The sequence below is a fragment of the Peromyscus californicus genome, unplaced genomic scaffold, assembly GCF_007827085.1.
Source record: "Peromyscus californicus insignis strain IS unplaced genomic scaffold, ASM782708v3 Scaffold_5__1_contigs__length_169319896, whole genome shotgun sequence".
NCBI lineage: Eukaryota > Metazoa > Chordata > Mammalia > Rodentia > Cricetidae > Peromyscus > Peromyscus californicus.
The window spans coordinates 114,744,969-114,761,627 of NW_026294573.1; the positions used below are offsets into that span (position 1 = coordinate 114,744,969).

General features: G+C 40.5%; 1 non-coding gene across 1 annotated transcript; it reads right to left on the minus strand.

The window, feature by feature from the left end:
• Window positions 1-302: 302 nt before the first annotated feature.
• LOC128098030 (U6 spliceosomal RNA) lies at window positions 303-406 on the minus strand. The gene has a single exon (XR_008214074.1). It is a non-coding gene; the product is annotated as a U6 spliceosomal RNA (small nuclear RNA).
• Window positions 407-16,659: the final 16,253 nt, after the last annotated feature.

Consider the following 16,659-nt stretch of genomic DNA (forward strand, 5'->3'; position numbering starts at 1 on the left):
ATTTTCTTCTGTTATGAGTAGATCATACAAAATCATACTAAAGATTCAATTTTTCCAATCAGCAGAACCCATTCTGTAGCCATTTCCCAGGCCATTGAAGCCATTCTGTTGATTCACTCTCTATGCTGCATGCAACCTTCATATATAAATGTGATGTATTATATTTACTACCCCATGATCTACTTCTCTTAAAAAAAACAATTTTATTAAATACTAAATAGGTATGCAGTGACATTTCTAAAATTATGAGTTTTAAAGGACAATACAATAAATTTTTACATAAATTCTTGTATTTATTTATTTATTTGATGGGGTGCTTCATGAAAGTACCTGCCATCTTTGTTTAGGGGCTATCCTAATCTCTGTATCATTCCAATTTCAGTATGTGTGCTACTGAAACAAGCACTCACCTTCCAATTCCCTTCATCTGTTTCAGTCATTTTCAATATACTCCAAAGAGTGACTTAGTCTGAATCTGGTGTTTATTTACCTTGTTCTTAATTGTAGTTTTCCATAAGAGTATACCCATGATTAATAAATTAATAATTAACTAAATAAATTTAGTGTTCTACATTTTTAATAAAAATTATAAATGGAATCATATTTTATATACTTTCTTATGATGTGGCATATCCACTTAACATTCAAGTCTAGATTATCCATGTTGTTATGTACAGTACAGTTAATTCATTTCTACTGATGTACAGGGTATCATTGTGGGCTATACCATAATTTACTTATCTGTTTCACTTTTGGTGGATACTTGGGCTGTTTATAGCATTTTGGGGTGCTATGAGCCCTCTCATACCTGTTGCCTAGAGTGATTGCAAGTTCTCTTGTTTGAACATATTCTAAAAAAAAAATGTTGAGTCATAAGTTATAGACCATTAAGAGTTGACTGTTGGTTATTTTTAGTTCTATCAGTTGGTGAGTGTAAATGATAGTTTCTTTTGGTTTTCGCTTGCATTTTGCTGAACATTTATGAGATTGGGCTGCTTTTATTACCTATTGAAAAATGGATATTGTTTCACATTATTTCTATCTTCAAAGGATTTTATGTTCAGCAGTGGGAATAGAGCCTAGGTCCTACCTTACACATGCCAGGCAAGCGTTCTTCTACTGAGCTTTACTCTAGCATTTATTTTTATCTTTGGAATGAAAAAGTTTCATAACTGCTTATATGTTTTTGTTTGGTTTGTCTTTTTGTTATTAACTTGTAGGATTCTTCATAAACTGTTTTTGATGTGAAGTTCTTATTGACTATAATGTGATTTACAAATATCTTATCGCAGTTTATATTTCTATAACAAGATATACTTCAGAAATTACACTGTTTTCGGAGTTTTGATACTGTATTATACCACTTTGAATTTTGTAGAGTTGGGAGAAAATGCTTGTATTGAGTAAGTCAAATGTCAAGGGTCCGATTACTTGATCAAAAGGTATGAATAACTTTATGGACTCTAAATAATATTGATGAATTGTTGTCTAGACAGCCTGTTCCAATGTGCATGGCAGAACTAGTCACAGACACAGCAACCTTACTCTAACCAGCCTTAAGTTTCATCATTAAATATTTTGGCTAGGCTAATGTGCATTATGTTTCTCAACATCGATTTAATTTGCATTTCTTGATTACCAGTATGGGTAAAGATTTTTCAAAATGTTTGTTTACTAGTAGTATTTTTCTTTAGGTTGTGTATTTTTGTTAACCTTTAGGACCTTTATTGTGGGAGCCCGTTCTTGGGTTCCTCGTGGCTTTACCCAGCAGGTCCTCATAGAGGATGATTAGGACCACGGGCCTGAGTGCAGGTGTCTGAGATGGTCTGCACTTGGCTGTGCTGGGGGAGGAGGTCATTTGCTCCACTCCTTGGTGTCTCTATAAAAACCCTGGGGCAGAGACAGTCGGGGACCGTTGGAAAAGGTTTTAGGCCCTCTCGAGGCTATTCTTTATTTTCTATCTGTTTTTCTCCGCAATAAATCCTTCTATCTAATATTTCCTGCTGCTCACACTCAAGAAAACGCTGGGGAGCTGTGGGGTTGGTGGGTAAACGCCCCCCCATATATATATATATATATATATATATATATTAGAGGTCTAACAAATTAGAAATGGAAAGTGATTTCCTGCTTTCAAAATGATTACAGAAGATTCCCAAGCTCTAAGTGTCTTATATATTGCTATTTATAGTGACTTGATAATTTAAAAATATTAACTGTGTATTAAGTTTTGGTGATAAAAGATAGAGTTTGTTCTTTCCTTTAAAAGATTTCAGTTTTTAGACTAACCGAGAACTTTGAGATGGGGGTGCTCCTGGAAGACAGAGGATGGTTACTGAGGTCAAACAGGGTTCTAAAGACGTTCCAGAATAATGGTTTTGAAGTAGATGAGTGAGGATGAGAGAGAGCCAAGCATCAGGGAGGGATGCTGCAGACAAAACAGAGTGCCTGTGTAAGGCAGCAGAGGTGTGTGTCTCCCTATGACTGACAAGCTGCATGCAGACCCTCAAGTCCACACTAGGGAGTTAGAAGTCAGACGGAGAAACGCCAAAGACTTTAAAAGAAATGTGTACTGTCTGTTCAACGTCACAAGAAGACAGAGAATATGTAGTGATGGGAAGAATAGTACAGAGACATTTAGAAGTAAACTAGAGACAAGAGAGAGTATGGCCAAGTGGGGCTATAGAAGAGGCACTGGATTTGGAAGTTTAACAATAGCTGAAAGAGATCCTAAAACTTAAGTCAGGTGTGCCATGAAACAAGAAGATGAGAGTTCTTTGTACCATCAGGAGTTTGAGGATTACACCAGAGATGAGGACACAGGCTCTATGCAATCTTCCCCCTTCCATTGGAGGCTCCTTACTGCAAGAAGCATCTTCTGCAGCTGTGGTCCGCCTATTTAATACTGCCCCAGCCATTTCTTGAACAATGATATCTGAGGGCCTGCCTGGTGGCTCCCTCTGCCCTGAGGAGGGTGAGGCAGGTACTAAGGCAGGCCTCAGGCTGCCAGGGAGCTCCAGATTCCTGGATCTCCAGAGTGTTCCAAGAAGGGGTAGAGTTGAGAAGTAGAGAGACAGGTATGCTGGAACTCAGATGCCTCTTTTCATATGGGACAGTGCCTGGCTAGAAGAGAACAAGAGAGGAGCTAGTTTGTCTGGAACGAAGCCTGTACATATACATGGTATGATCTTCAGGCCAGCTTGTATCTGGTGATCAAACCTATGTGATGTGGAGACTGTGGGCAGCATTGGTGTTGTGCCCCAAGTCAACTGTGAGAACCTTACAGCAATAAGAATGCTGAGCAGCCCTTCCGTTTTGGGGATTGGCTTAATTAGGGTTTCTGTTGCTGTGGTAGAACACCATAACAAAAGCAACTCAGAGAGAAGGGGTTTATTTCACTTCCGCTTCCACACCAGACTCTATCATCTAAGGAAGTCAGGACAAGAACTCAAACAGGACAGCAACCTGGAGGCAGGAGCTGATGCAGAAGCCATGGAGGGGTGCTGCTTACTGGCTTGCTCCGTGTGACTTGTTCACCCTGTCCTCCTAAAGTTCACAGGACCACCAGCCCAAGGACAGCCCTGTCCCTACAGTGAGCTAACCGGTCCCACAGCAATCATCAATCAGAAAAAAAAAAGAAAAGCTCCACTGGCTTGCCTGCAATCCAATATGGTGGGGACATTTTTTCAATTAAAGTTCCGTCTTTCTAAATGACTCTGGCTAATGTCAAGTTGACATATAAGCAGCCAGCAGCCAGATTCTGTTTAGAGATACACACTTTTGCTTAACTCTAGTTTTAAGTCAGGTTGCCTAAGGAAATAAGAATGATAGAAAATCAGTATTTATGTAAACAATTTCCTTTGCAAAGCATTGATGCTTCCAAATGCTCTTAAATTGGTATATTTCCTCATTCTCAGCATAACAATAGTATTTACAACTGGACATTGTTAACTGCTCAATAATAATAAATATTTAATAAGAAAAATTATGTGTATGCTTGGTAAGATGGTGGTGACCATGACAGAAAAGTCTGGCCTTTCTGGGCTTAGATTTTAGTCGATGATAGAAAATAAAAATGTGGAAAAAGTGAGTATATGACTTGAAAAGTGATAAATGCTGGAAAAAAAAGTAAGGCTGAGCATGGTGATGGAAGGAAGACTTTCTGAGGTCTGACCTTTTATCCCACAACTCCAGGTGACCGGGGACTATGCTAGGAAAGCCATCTTGACCTTCCCGACTATTCTTGTTTGCTTTCTATTTTTCTGATAAACACCACGACCAAAAGCAACTTGGGGGAAAAAAGGTTTTATTTCATCTTACAACTCTAATGTCAAACTGCATCACTGAGGGAAGTCAGGGAAGGAACTCAAGGCCGGAATGTGGAGACAGGGACTCAAGCCGAGGCCATGGAGGAATACCATTACTTGCTTGCTCACATAAGTTTTAGTTAAAATATCAGTATATAATTCCTCTCTTTTTCTCTTCCCTCTCCCATATGCCTCCCTGACACCCAACCACAGCTCTCTCCCAGATTCACGGGGCCTCCTTTTTTTTTTTTTTTTTTAATAGAATCTAGAACTAACTGTCCAGCAGTAACACTGCCTACAGGAGACTGGGCCCTCCCACTTCAATCATTAATCAAGAAAATGCCCCCACAAACTTGCCTACAGGTCAGTTCCCTCTTCTCAGATGACCTGGCTTGTATCAAGTTGGCAAAACAAAAAACAAAAACAAAAAATACAAAACAAACAAACCAAACCAAACTAACCAACCAACCAACCAACCAAACAAACAAATAAAAAAACCTAAGCAGTCCACTGATCTCCTTCAATCCCTCTGCTACAAAAGCTGATGTCACGGCACTGATCGGTGTCCATAGTCCATGGTTCTTTGTATGATCATCTGAATCATGTTCTCTATCAAAGACTGAGTGCCAACAGGATAATGCCACGCTTAGTCTATATAGCATCCAGGAACCAGTAATAAGTCTGTTGTTTGTAAATGCTCAGTAAATACACTCCTGGTCTTATAGCAGACAAGTATTTGGCAGGGTTTAAGTACTAAATTAGCTCGGTGTGTTCTGGTATGTGCCATGATTAAGTATGCTGGACAAGGTAGACACACAATAAATGTCTCATTGTAGAACATGAAATTTTCAGGGCCTTAATATATTAAATAGATAGTGAATATAAATAATATATGGTCCCTGTTTGAAGTCGGTCACTGGATCGATCATTCCCACCCAAGAATGGCTGTGAAAATGGAAGTCAAAGCAAGGAAGCCCTTTCTGAAGAGTATTTGAACTGGGGAAAAATGGAAGACAGAAAGGCTGAATTTTGAACAGAAAACCAGGCAGAACTAGGCATAAATGAAGGACTTTAGGATCATCAAGACAGAGCTGCTCATTACTCTGACAATATTTGTGGAAACTCAGGTAAAGGAGGAAGCCATTTCACAGCAATCAGTTTGCAAAAAGTGTAAATTCTATAAGTGCCTTTGAGAAGTAACAGTCCTGTAAAAATCAGAGAGTTACATGCTTTATTAAGATCAATCCACGTGAATCTATTTAATGGGTAATAGTAATTAATTAAGCTATAGATTGAGGGAATACACTCACAAATACAGAACTGAGTAAACAGCTGAAGTTGTCCTCTGTTCTGACCTGGAGTGAATCCACCTGGCGGTTTGATTGGACCAAGAAGCAGGCAGCAGGGAGAAGGGACTCCTGACTCTTCTTCCTTTCCTTTTAAGAGGTCATCTACCACAGAAGGAAGCAGTGCCTCCTTCAGGCCCTATAGCTCAAGGTCATGGGTGGAATATATACCACTACAATGCTTTCTTCTTCCTTTAGTTAAAAACAAAACAAAACAAGAGGAGAAAAACAGAAAGAAAGGAGCCGTAGGCACTTGCGTCGAAAAACAAAGTGAAGAAAGACTTTGCGGTGCTCATCCATAAACGGGATATCTACATCACATTCATCTTCTCAAGTCTCGGGGATCTATGTGGAAGGGAGAGCAGAAAGACTGTAAGCACCAGAGGTGGTGACAACTTCATGGAAACCGCATCTTCCAGACATAATAGGCTGATGCACGTATGGATTCACAGACAAAATCCCAGTATGGAAGGGGGAAGTGGCCACAGAATCCTACCCCTGGCCAAGACACTATTCAAAACTGATAGCTGCTGGATCAGGGCAAAGCAGTTTTCTTCAGTGGAGTGACATTGGTTCTATCAACCACACTCCAGGAAGACCCTTTGCTCAGGAGTAGTTGGCCAACACAAATTAGACTCTGTGGCTTTTTTTTTTTCTTTCAGTGAGAAAGAACATGAAGTTGGGTGAGCAGGTAGGTGGGGGAGAATCTGGGAGGAATCATGGAGGGCAAGGAAGATGATTAAAATGGATTGTCTAGAACTCTCAAAGAATGAAAAAAAAGCATTTTGAAAAACAAACAAGTAAAAAAAAAAACACCCAAAATGAATTGTTGAGACAAAAAGAAAAACAAATGGGGAAGCTTACTGGTTCAGGAGGAGATCAGCCTTGACAAGCTTCCTCCTAATGCAGCACAATCAAGTGTGAGCCTGTAGTCCTGTTGGGGCTGTTCCTCAGGATCCTTCCTTCTGGAGGAAAGATTGGGCGGGAGTAAGGAACCATTGGTGGCTTCTTTCTTCTGATCCTGGGAGTCAGTGATCAGAATACACAGCAAGTATGCTCATGCTACATCTGACACCGTATTACTGAGTTTTTGTCCACATGGAGCCTGCCTCTACTGCTTCTATCTGTTGTTCTTAATAAATCCCACACACACACACACACACACACACACACACACACATATATATATATATATATTTTCATTCTATCAGTTCTGTTCCTCTAGAGAACCCTGACTAATATAGTGTTTTTGTACTATTTTGGAAGCAGTGAGTTCAAGGCTAAGAGTCACTGTGGAATAAGGAATGCTTAGATGTCTCAAATCTTGACTGCCAAAAATCCAAGCTGGTTGTTTCAATTGTGGGACCAGAACAGGTCTTGGCGCAGCCTCTGAATTCTTCCATCTCCCATTTCCTCCTCATTCTTCCACACACAGATCTGAGCCGCTGGGCTTCATCATAATTTTGGTCAGATACAATGACTGTAGTGATTACAGATTTATTTGTAAGAGCCAACCTACTGACCTTTTTATGAATACTGGCTTTAAAAAGACCCGAGTCCCAAGTCAAGCATGTGTGCTTGGCAGAAGTTTGGATTTGGAAATGATATAGTGAGCTGGATACTCTGCTCTCATGTGTCTCCAGTTACTATGTTGCTTAATACGATAAAAATTTTATATACTTAATCAAATTTGCTCTCTATGACAAAAAGACAAATTCTTGGAATATTAAGTTGTTTAAGATGAGGAGTATAAGTAATTTCCCCAAACTTGTCTAAAAATGCTTAGTGGTCAGTTCTCTATTTAGACATGCTTAAATATATGTAAATGTGACATTTTTGAGCAGCAATTAATAGAATAGCTGTAATGTTAATCTTGGATTTTTCTCTCCCCTTCTGGCTTTCTAAGGTTCTGGGATGTCATTTAAATGACTATTCCAGTTTTCAGGGATTTGGGATATTGCTTTCTGGGACAATAAAATATATTGAATGCAAACAATTTTGTCAGAAATTTTAAAGTGTTATGTGTTCATTTAAAACAGCATTTATTTGCACTGTGTTGAAAGTATAATGTCTTTATCTAATCACTATGACAAGCAGTATTTTTGTAAATAAACGTTATTTATTAGTAAGTTTATCCCCAAAATTTCTTAAAAATTCCTAGGTTTCTAGATACATTTATTTTTGTTTTGCTTTTATTTTATTGTATAGCAAGTAAGTTCTCTTTGAGTAGTCATTGAACAAAGTATCTATAATCTATTTATCTATCATCTATCTTTATATCTATCTCTCTATCTATAGCTATCATCTACCTATCTATCATTTATCTATTTTCTATCTTTCATTTGTCATCTATCTATCCATCCATCCATCCATCCATCCATCCATCCATCCATCCATCCATCCATCCATCCATCTGTTGTCTGTCTATCTGTCTAATTCTAGAACCTGAAGATGAAAGAAGGCATAATATTTGTCTTTCTGTATCTGACATATTTTGTTTAATGTGGGACTCTCCTGCTGTACCATTTCCAGAGTGTTTTTTTTTTAACAAATCACCTTGAGCCTTTCCAGACTTTGTTTTTCTTATCTTAAAAGTAAAAAGATTGTGACTTAAAAAAAGTAGGATTGTATCTAGCTTTATAATTATTACTCAAAGTTCTCTCTTCTTGAGAACACATGGGGATTATCTTGACTACCTCAGAATATTAATCTATTTAAACATCCTGTCTGAATCATTTCTGAGTGTGTTTGATCTGATCTATGTCTTAGCCTCTATAGAAGTGGATACTTTGTTTTTAATTGCCTTTAACAGTTAAAAGTCCCACATAAACAAAAACTTGATACGTTTTTCCATGAAGTGCTACAGTGCAGCTGTTGGTGCCCAAAGGTTCTCTTCCCGCTAAGTGCCCTGGGCAGGTGGTGGGAAGTGAGAGGGACCTTTTAGGGGGTTTTTAGTCACTGGAGGCATGCTCTTGGGATTGATGTACTCCCTCCTTCTTCCTCCATTTTTTTAGTTCCTGGCCCTGTGTTTAGCAGCTTGGCCTCATCCAATGCTCCCAGGCAGATGTGCTTGCCTGATAACCAGCCTGGCCGCAGTGATCACTGACTGGCTCTTCAAAAAACAGGAGCACAAAATAATCCTTTTATCTTTATGTTTCCGGGGTTTTGTCACAGTAATAGAAAGCTAACACTGTGAATTTTCTCCTAAAGAAGTTCGTTTCAATCTTAGTCACTTTTCTTCTCTTCTGGCAGTCCATTGTAAAGACTGAAATCTGAGTTTATTAAGTTTTTGAAGCTTATAAATTGCTGTAATGTTTATTTAACAATTTGATGAAGTTAATGACAGAGATGTGTGAAGAGTATCTGTGTTGCTCACCACCCTTATTCTGCTTTTTTCAGACCTAGGGTATGATCAGGTTGGGCGGGGTCTGTGAAGCTCTGCCCCTGACCCAGCACACAATAGCCAATGTATGACCTTGTACCCTTTTTTCTCAGCCATGGTAAATCTGGAACCTCAGTTAAGAGGATGAAGTCATAAATGAGTGCAATGCTCACAACCAGAATCCTGAGATGGTAGGAGTGAGCAGAGTCCCCTCTGCCCTCCCACTGAGCAGGGACAGTGAGATACAGTTAGGCAGGAAAAGCCTAGGTAAGCTTGTTTCATTGTCTCAGTTAAAGCCATTGATTGGGAAAAAAAAAAAAAAGATAGCCACAGTGTGGCATTAGCTCATTCTGTTTCAAGTTGTAAATCTAATGAGAGTAATTTTATACTTATTAAAGTCATAATAAAATACTTTGTAAATTGAAACGCTTTACATTTTGATGAGCTCTCAATATGCTGGGTGGAAAGCTCAAAACAGATACCTGAGTAACATTTAGATCAACTTTCACACATGCTTTCCTAGGGATAGGGCTTTTGATACAGCTGCAAAGTAGATTAGTAAGGAAATGATTTTAGAATTGAGTTATGGTAGAGATAACAGAAAACCCATGGTTGCTGGCAAGTGTTTGAATGTGTGTTGATTGAAAGTCACTTTTTCTAAATTAGAACCAGGCTCAACCACTTTCTAAATTTATTATTGTATTTGTTTGCCATCGGTGAGTTTCAAGTCAATTAAAAATAAAGAAAAAAATGTAAATGTGAAAAAAAAAACTGCATTGAACTTTGAGTTTTGAAACACAGATCTGGGAAGACTCACACTCGTGATAGCAAGTCCTGAAGATTTATATTCTGAAAGCATCATTTAGACAACATTTTCAATGGGAGCTAGTGGAAGGGAAGGGGAAGAGTGGTCCACGAAGGAGGTGGTAAGGGGTGAGGGCAGAGGGGCAGCAGCAGGTAAGGGCGGCAGGCGGGAAAGGTGGCTCTGTGCACCTGGCCAAGTGAAGATTCTCTTGAATAATTTTTCTCTTAAAGGAAAAATACTAAGACAAAACAAGTAAGAAAGACCTTTTTGTGCACTTATTGCTACCTTGTGGAGACTCCAGAGCTAGATGTCAGAACCTAGATCCCAGTTTTCCCAGTAAACAGTCTTATGACCTTCAGCTACATATTCTCTTTGTGGATTAGTTTTCTTATCTGATGAGTGGAGATACTGATCGTAAGTCTTGGGGCATATGGATAAAACAATATCAAGGCTGAACACAGTACCTGCAGTGACCATCCAGTAACCAGGGCTCACTCTGGGTAGCTGCCCAGGGGATTCTGTGTAACATGTTCCCATGAGGAGGCTTACACTGTTGCAGGACTAACACATCAGTGCTCCTCATGTGTTTGCCTGGTGTCTGGCTTCCCTTGTTTGTGTGCAGGATTTGGTTTTCTAGTCCTTTTCCCATTGCCTTATGTTGTTACCTCTAAACTTCTATTACTATCCCCAGTTCCCGAATCATAAAATTTATTTCTCACCCAGAGCCCATACGACAGATGAAACATTAGTTAAGATAAAAAGTTAGGTGAATAAACATTTATGTATTCAACGTTTAGGTGCATACTGTTGGAAATAATGTAGACGTAAAGAAGGGGCCCTTCTGTGGGGAATTTGCAATTTGGTTTGAGAAGTACAAATAATAAACATGAAGCCAAGCCTTCCATAGACAGGTGAGGAAGATATAATTGCTTTCATGTAGGTGACTCAGGAATGTTGAGAAGGGAAGTACTAAGGTAGATTAAAGAATTCTCAAAAACTTTAGGAAAGAGCTACAACACAGATATACCACATGATCTATTGCAATTTAGCTTACTTCACACTGATTCTGTTTTGTGGAAAAGCAATAGGAATTTAAGGTATGTTGCATCACAAAGCACAGACCATAAATCTTAGAGGTCTCCAGTGTTGCTGTTATAAAGGAACTAATAAGGGTAACTTAGACAAAATGGGACAGTGTTTGGGATAGAAGGATCTCGAGTGGGTGTAAGGTTTTAATCCAGAAAATCTTGGAGCTGGGTTTGGGTAGAGGAGAGACATCATATGAAAGGTAATGGGGGAGGGAAGCTGGCAGCTATAAACACAGCTGATCACTAACTGTAGAAACCCTGGGCTGGTTTGAATGAAAATGGCCCTCATAGGCACTTAGGGAGTGGCACTATTAAGGGGCATGGTGTTGTTGGAGCAGGTATGACCTCGCTAGAGGAAATGTGTCACTGGGCATAGGCTCTAGCTAGAGAGTTTTCTCTCTGGGTCCTGCCAAGCCCCAGCAGTCTGACAGCCCACTTATAAAACAAACACACAGACGCTTATATTATTTAAACTGTTTGGCCTAATGGCTCAGGCTTCTTGTTAACTGTTCTTATATCTTAAATTAACCCATTTCTATTTTCTATACTTTGCCACGAGGCTTGTGGCTTACTGGTACCTTATATCTTCCTTGTCATGGCGGTGGCGGGCAGTGTCTCCTTCTCTGTCTTCCTGTTCTCTCAGTTCTCCTCTCTGTTAGTCCCGCCTATACTTCCTGCCTGGCTACTGGCCAATCAGTGTTTTATTTATCAATCAGTCATCCATAGCAGTAGGCTTTGATGTTTCAGATGCTCAAGCCAGGCCCAGTGTCTCATTCTCTTCCCTCTGCCTGCCTATTCATACATAAAATTCTCAGCTGTGTCTCCAGCTCCATGTCTGCCTATATTCGGCCATGCTTCCTGCTATGATGATAAATGGACTAAATCTCTGAACTATAAACCAGCCCCAATTAAGTGTTTTCCTTTATAATAGTTGCCATGGTCATGGTGTCTTTTCACAGAAATAGAAACCCTAAGACAAACCCCCAGCTCTCCAGGTACTCTCTGTGGCTCCGGGATCACAAAAGAGTTATTCCTGTTCTGAGTCATTTCAGTGTAATGGCTTGAGCTACTTAATTGCACATTAAAGTTGTAGATGGTTATGCAATGTAAAATAGGGCCATTGTACATGTGCTTTTATATATGTATTTAGAATGCACATTGATATTCAAGAAATATATCACTTCAGTCTTCTGTCAGAAACTGGTTCAGTCCAGTTCATTCTTGGTTGATGGCTACTCTGAGTGATAGTAAATCCTGAAGATTTATATTCTGAAAGCGTTATTCAGACAACATTTTCAGTGGTAGCTAGCAGAGGGGGAATGTGGTGATATATTATATACCTCAATAAAGTTACCTGGGGATTAGAGGATAGAGCCAGCCACATAGAGGTCGGGCAGTGGTGGCACACACCTTTAATCCTATCACTCAGGAGGTAGAGATCCTCTGAATCTCTGTAAGTTCAAAGCCACACTGGACTACATGAGAGAAACAGAACCAGGCAGTGATGACACACACCTTTAATCCCAGGTAATAACATGGTAGGACACAGAAAGGTATATAAGGCACGAGGAAACAGGAACTCACTCTCTTGAGGCTGAGGATTTTATTGAGGTAAGCTAGTGTCTGGCTGTTTTGCTTCTCTGATCTTTTAGCTTTCACCCCAATATCTGGCTCTGGATTTTCTATTAGTAAGACATTTTAAGGTTTGTATTACAGGGGGAGGAGAAGAGTCATCCATGAGAGGGATGTAAAGGGGTGAGGACAGTGAGTAGGCACAGCAGGTAGGAAAGGTGGCCGTGTGAAGAGCAGGCCCTTGTCAAGTAGAGACTCTTGCTTGGTCTGTGAATCAGCAAAGATATTTTGTCAACCATTCCTCGGTTTGAAAAGGGCATGACAAGAACTTAAGGCATGTAATAGGCTTAGTGAGGAAGAAGAGGACAGCAGAGGAAGAATACAGAAAAGTAAAAGCGAATGAACCTTATCTTCCTGGTTCTGGAGAGAGGGCTGACAGCCTCGCCTCCCCTGCCTCTTCCACACCCTAGCTGCAAAACACACAGGACTCTTACAAAGAGGACCTGTGAATCTTCAGCAGTCCTGAGAATGGACATCAGATTTCTTCCCTGGTTTATTCAGAGTGACTTCCTAAGATGGTGAGTACATTTGGTTTACAGTTCCCTCTTGGCATCTAAAAGCACTGGTCTGAAAAGAAGCATCTATGGTCAAGGTGGTATGCCCACATCTATTCATCTGTTCAAATACATCAAAGAGAGCCACCAACTGATAGTGCCTCTGGTTCTTTATTTCTCACTAACCTCTCAGTAGCAGAAATGGAGGTAAAGAACCCACAGCTGCTTGCTTCTGTGATTTGCTCTGGCCTTTGATAGGTAGGCCAATGGCCAAACTCAAGGCTGCATTAGCCTTGCCAGCATGGGCTCTGATTGTTGGGCACTGATGGTAGAAGTGTTAAGTGGAGGTTGACGGGAAGCTGGGTGACCTGAAACTTCTCAAACAAGCTCATTAAGTGCATCATCAACACAAGTCTGTGCTTCATTCCCGTGTGCGGTGGGGTTGCTAATTGGTCCCTGCTGACTGAAGGAGTTGTAAGAGACACACAGCAAATCAAATGTTGGGAGATTCCTAGAAATATCTGCGGATGAGTGTTAGTTCTCATCTGTTTACAGCTTGCAAGTATTTTTCATGATATAAGTCTGTTCTGTCTCTCATTCATTCCAGGGATGAGGTCAAAGTTAGCCAGCCACTCATTTGTAGTTTGATTGCAACGAAGGCGGTTTGCAACAAGATGATGGTCACCTCCTAACCCTGATTCCCCTTTCAGCCACTTCACTTAGGGATGGCTCTGTTCTGTTTTCTAAGACAAATCTCTTCATGGTTGCCTCCTAAAACATTTACGGTTTGAGTTTGAGCTGTAAGAAAAAGATCCGCTTGCAGATGTGCATCTTCGAAGTTATCAGCAGTTATCCATATGGTCCCACTTGCTTTCCTCTGGTTAGCTCTGAATGAGTGAATGCATCATTGCTACCAATGACAAGGCTACCTTTCATTCATCTTACCGTCCTAACAGCACTGTGGTAGGCTCTCTGTGCATTCTCTTTGAGCCTCTGCACCTTTTATTGAACAAGAATCACTTCATGTTTTGAGCAATGACCTAGAATGTATTTGCAGTTTTTGGCCACTGACTAAGGCAATGGGATTTACTTTTGAACTCCGTGATTCCAAGTATGTTGTTATCATGGAAGTTAGACTGACATTAATTTTTGATTGGAACTAACTATTGTTGTCAATGACTGTTGAATATTGTTGACTTCTTTCACTCCATCTTTACTTTTCACATTTAGAAATGGAAACAAATACAGATGGGAAGAATGCAAAGCTTCATTGCTGGTAGAACTGGGAGAAAGGTGAAGCTTTCTAGATCACTAACCAGGAGACTAACATGACTTTTCTTTCTTTTTTCCTTCTCCCCACCCTTCCACATTCACTACAAACTGTTGTGAGGAGAATACCTGACTCACACTAGGTATCACTCTTCACAGTTTTCAGAATAGCACATAGACCACAGAGGTCATGTAGCTATTAACTGGGGGTGGAGATTAGAACCCTTGCCTAGGGAAGCGGAAGCTGCACTCCTTGCAAAGATTGTGATCAGTGTGAAATAAGAGCTCTTTCAGTAGACAGACTTCAGGGGAAGAGGTTTATAAAAATGTAAAATTTTTCTTTTCTAGAAAAGCCCAGACTCCAGGCAAAGCCAGAACAAACAATTGAGAAATAAACTGACTTGCAGGCTAATCCCGGAGGATGGTTAGTGCATCCCATACTACAGCCAGACTATGGCCAGAGGACAGCTGTGCCTGAGCTCAATCTGGGTATGTCTTTCATGTAGAGAGCTAAAATGACTTAACAAATAACTTGGGCTGAACAAAGGAGAAACTGGATTAATAGGGAGTTGTCTGTCTTCATTGAAAGAACTGTGCTGTGTGCTTTGTGAGAGTGTTTGGTGGGGAGATGTGGGGTGGGCAGAGAGACCTGTGTTCTGCTTCTCAGCAGACCTTTGGAGGTAGCAGGACTCTGAGCTCCTCAGTGGTCACTAAGATGCATGGAAAACCGGAGTTCCTCTGCAGCTTCCAGTATTGTGCCACCACAGACATGAGTGTGCCCAAAGTGACCAGACTTTAACCTTCTTCCTTATGTTTTCATGTGATGGCTAATCTAGATGTAATCTGACCTAGGAAAACCAATGGCACATCTGTGTGTGTAGTATCAGAACAGATTGTACTTATAAGTCTAAAGCAAGGTGTGTTTGGAGTGCATTCTCCATGGGATGCTATCCCTGGGAGCTGCAAACTGATTTGGGGAGATAAAGATCATACTCTATTAATACATAAAGCAAAGAGGAACACAGTGCAGAGACAGCTACACCGTCTGTCTGCAGAATAAGGTGAAGGGGGGGACATAAGGGAGATGCTTTACAGGCTTCCTCAGAGGTATGATAATGGAAACATTCTAAGTTCCTCGGGTCAGAATGGTAGATACATAGCACCACTTAAGGTGGAAGATCTGTTTCCAGCAGAAGGAAGTGGGGAGAAGGAGAAGCAGTAAGGGATGAAAAAAAAAATCTTTCTTTTTCCTTTTCAGACGAGGGGAAAATTCACACAAATAAAACAGCACATTAGTTAAGTTCATTGCTTTGACCCAGCAGATATGGCTAAAAGCTTTCAAAGGTCTTTGCAAATGTCAAGAAACAAAAGTTGACCAGCTTCGTGGGTTTGCGACACTCTCTCTCAAGTGCAGGCTTTGTCTGTTCTTGGACAGAGATATTCTGAGCATCCTGAGCACATATCCCTCTTCCCAGCATGCCACCCTTCCCAGCAGGTCACTGTCACGATCTCCAAAGAGTAAAATTCTTTGCTTTTATGTTTCCTCCAAATTGTAAAGGGTTAGATGAGGAAGCAGTCCCCTGCTGGCTTTTGGCCCAAGTGTTACCTGAATGTCTACCTGTGTCAGAATCACCCTGGTGACTTTGTAAGGCAGCCTGAATTGCTTGCTGGCCCCAGCCCTCACAGTTTCTGGCTCTGGAGACCTGAATGGAGTCCTGATAATGTACATTTCTTTCTTTTTCTATCTCATTTATGTTTACTTCAGCGTTTTCTTTTTGTTTTAAAAAATAATTTTAATTTATAAATTATTCACTTATATAAATGGCCCAAATTAAGAGTTATTTCCCTGATGTGGTATTTTGACACATGTACATAGCATGCTTGGATCTTTCTTATTTCTGGTGCTGAAGCCACTGATGGGCATCTGCATCTTGAGAACTGCATCTCCTAATCAATGGGCTCCCTATCTGGTGAGCCCTTAGAATCACTGGACAGCTTTAGGGAAATAAATGTCCCTGGGGCTGGAGATGTAGCTCAGTTGGCAGAGTGCTTCCCTAGAATGCATAAGGTCCTGAGTTCAACCCTCAGCCCCACAGTAAAGAACTGGATGTGGTTCAAGGCCAGTCTGGGATACATGAGACCTTGGAGAGAGAGGATGGGGCGGGGCAGGCATGGGGGAGGACTATGTATCTCTGGGGTAACCACCTGGGAATCTGAGTCTATGGTTTAGAGAAGCACTCAGAATTAATGAGTTCTCACAGCACTTGAGATAATTCTGATGAGCACTTGTGTTGGAATCCTTCTTCCATGAGGCTCTCATCAGAACCCTCCTCCAG